We start from the raw sequence: 3,824 nt of genomic DNA on the forward strand, positions 1-3,824 counted from the left end.
CTATCCTCTCGTTTTTTTTTTTTTTTTCATAAACTTATGTTCCAGGGGAAACGCTGGGGTTCTTCCATGAGGCAATTACTGGGTTCTTTGTATAGGTGACAGAGAATTGAACAAAAACACTGAAAAGCAATAGGGAAAGTATAAATTTATTAACTGGGCAGTAAAGCAGAGAGTATACACACAGATGGGAAATGGGTCAAGCTGATATATGATCCAAGAACTATAAGTTCTTTCCTGGAGTTGCTATTATGAGCCTAGGTGGAATAAGGAACTAACAGACAGGAAAGAAGTGGACTCTTGTCATGAGTGGTATATGAGCTATTGGTTTAAGTGCATGTAAACTTCATCATAAAATGGGCAACAGGTTAGATTACGATAAACAGCTTAAGATATTAAAAGAAAGATCTAAAACATATACAGTCATAGAGAAGAAAAATGTTTGCTTACTTGCCCTGGACAAACATGATCCACACAGTCTTAGGGGCATTTTGTCCCTGTTGAGACAGAATCTAAGGAAGAAGGTCCATTTCCCACTTACTCCCATGAACCACTCTAAACAGTACAACTTCTCACATCCCTACTCACTTGGGAAGTGTGTGTTCAAAAACATCCTGGTAGGAATGATTTTTAAAAGTTACCCTTGTCAGAATTGTCTGTTAATTGCAGTCTGATTAAAAATAACATAAAGTCAACATGTGTTCCATCACCATTTCAGACAATTGGATAAACCAACAATGAATCTCTCAGTGTTCCATTCCCAGAGATGTGTAACTTGCACTAGCTAGTCTCAACGGACGGAGAAGTGTTCTGTGAAGGATCCTTTTGGGTGGTTCAACAGATTTAAAATGGGCAATGGCTGGGTAGAATTCAGGACTGAGAATGGATACAGAGCATCTCTGGCTAGTCTCTATCTCCTGGGATTTGCATTTTACATTTCATCCCAGTAGGAAGTGTCACAGAAAGAAGAGGTATTCCTAATGTTTACAGGCCATGAGTGAGAACGTGAGATACTTAAAGGAGAAATATGTGATTTTCTTCTCTTTTAGAAGAACATTAGTGTCAATGTCTAGTGTGTTGGGGTCCCAAGAGTAGTGTCACATTAATCAGGACATAGAGGATTCAAACTAACTGTGCACTACTACATACTTTATTGAATTTTCCAGCATCTTTTATAAGCAAGCAGAATGAAGATTTCTCACAGCTTCTAACTCTCAACAGCTTCTGTTTCTCAAGCAATAGTTTATCTGGGTTCAAGGTGACCCAAACCTTCTTGCAGACTGAGAAATATGTCAGCAGTCCAACTCTTTCATGTGTTGCTTAGTTTAATTAAAAACAAAGTGAGTTTCTCATGAAAAAAATTATCATAAAGGCCACTTCCTTGGGCATCCAGCTAACTTGGCAAAACATCCAGATACTCTGCTAAGAAAGTATGCTTTCTCAGTGTCCCAGTGTGCTAAGATTCAGAGATATCCTTAAGTCACCTTGAAACTAGCAGGTTGGGAGCAGTCACCTCATGCCACTTCTCTACATATTAGGAGGACACTAAGAAGAAGAAAAAAAAACCCTTCTCTTTTTGATCATCTTTGAATTTTACAGAAACACATAGAATTAGAGGCAGACCAACTACAACTAAACATGGGGATAGAAAAAATTGCCAAGAATTTAACTGCAACCCAAAGTATCAAACTGACTAATGTGTGACTGGAACTTCTCAAAAGTATGTTTCTGATCACTTGCCAGGACCTCCCTGAAATCATCCTGATACTATCTTTGATCTGTACTATTGGAGGTAAGCTAAGACCCTTTCCTCCTCAGTTTATATATACATCTTGTAGGTGATATCATATAGAATTAAGGAAAGTAGAGGTAATAGAAAATTAGTATTTTATACATGAATTCATACATTTACTGTAATAGTTTTAACCGAAGGAATCAATTCTGACCCTGGGAAGAGATGTGTCACATCAGTCATCAGCGTCCTTCACCTCTGTCAGGTTAAAGCATTCACAGCTTAATTATTACTAGGTCAGACTTAGCTCCAGAAGAACAACCAGAAGCAACTTGCTGTCCGTTTGCAAGGCCAGCAATATATATTTATAGTTTTATCTCAAGGATGTATTACCTCTTCAGCCTTGTGACATGACATAGCTACAAGGGCTCTGAATCCTATGTCTCTTCCACAAAATGTCACATTGTTGCACTATATTGATGACATTATGATGATTGGACCAAGTGATCAGGAGGTAATAGCCAATTTGAACTCACGGGTAATACTCATGTACAAAAAAGGATGGAAAATAAATCTAACCAAAGTTCAAGGGCCTTCTACCTAAGAGAAATTCTGAAGAGTCCAGTGGTATGGGGCATGCAGACATATTCCTTCTAAGGTAACATATAAGTTATTGTACCTGGCCTCTCCCACTACCAAGAAAGAAGCATAATATTTAATGGGCATATTTGGATTCCGGAGACAGAAATTTCCTCACTTGGGTGTGCTACTCAGGCCATGTGACTCAGAACAATTCTAGCTTTGTACGTGCCTGCAACAGAATAAGACTCTTCAACAGGTCCAAGATACTGTCTGAAGACCATATTTACACTTGGACCATATGATCCAGCAGACCTGATGGAACTTGAGGTGCTAATGGCAGATAGGGAAGCTGTCTGAGCCTTTAGCAGGCACCTATTTTTGAATCACAGAACATAACTTTTGGATTTTTTGGAACAAGTGTGTACCATTATCTGCAGATAGCTATTCTCCCTTGAAAAGATAGTTTTGGGACTTCTATTTGGCCTTAGTGAAATCTGAGTGTTTGACAATGCGACATCAAATTGTCATGCAACTTAATCTACCCGTCATGATTTGGATGTTATCTAACCTACCAAGTTGTAAAGAAAGACATGCACAGCAGACATCTATTTGAAATAGACATGACACACAAGTGATAGGCCCTGAGCAGGTCCTGAAAGTACAAGCAAGTCACATGAAGAAGTTGCTCAAATGCCTATGGTTTCTATTCCCATTACAAAGCTGTCTGTGGCCTAGTATGTAGCATCAAGGCATTTCAAAGGTTGACTAAGAAAGAGAAGACTGGGGCCTAGTTTACTGATGATTCTGTACCTTATTGAGACACCACCCAGAAGAAAACAACTCCTTTCTGGGATAACCTTGAAAAACACTGGCCAAGGGACATCTTCACAGTGCAGAACTTTGGGAAGTCCACATACTCATACATTTTTTTTTTTTGAAGAAAAAAATTGGAGAGGTGTGTGATTACTGACTGATATATGAGCTGTGGCCAGTGCATTGCTTAATGGTCAGGGATTGTAAAAAGCATGATTGAACAATTGGTGAGAAAGACATCTGGGGGAAATATGTGGATAGATCTCTGCAAATGGACAGAGAAACAAAAGAATGTTCTTCAACGGACATTGCTGCCTATTCTAAATTAATGATACACTTGTGGTTGTACAAGGCAAATTTATATAATGTTAGGGATAATTATGTCCTGGATAAATATCTAATACATTTGTGGTTGTATGTGGGATAGTTATAACATGTTAAACATTATTACTGTTTTCATATGGATGTTAATCACAAAATAAGGCAATATGTATATGTGGCAAATTGAGATGTTTTGACTTGGACTTGAGATGGCTATTCTTGGTTGTCAACCTGACTACAGCTGGAATTAACTAAAACCCAAAACTGGATGATACATCTATGTAAATCTTTCTCATAAATCCTGTGTGTGTGTGTGTGTGTGTGTGTGTGTGTGTGTGTGTGTGTGAGAGAGAGAGAGAGAGAGAGAGAGAGAGAGAGA

Source organism: Mus pahari, chromosome 12 (genome assembly GCF_900095145.1).
Source record: "Mus pahari chromosome 12, PAHARI_EIJ_v1.1, whole genome shotgun sequence".
Lineage (NCBI taxonomy): Eukaryota > Metazoa > Chordata > Mammalia > Rodentia > Muridae > Mus > Mus pahari.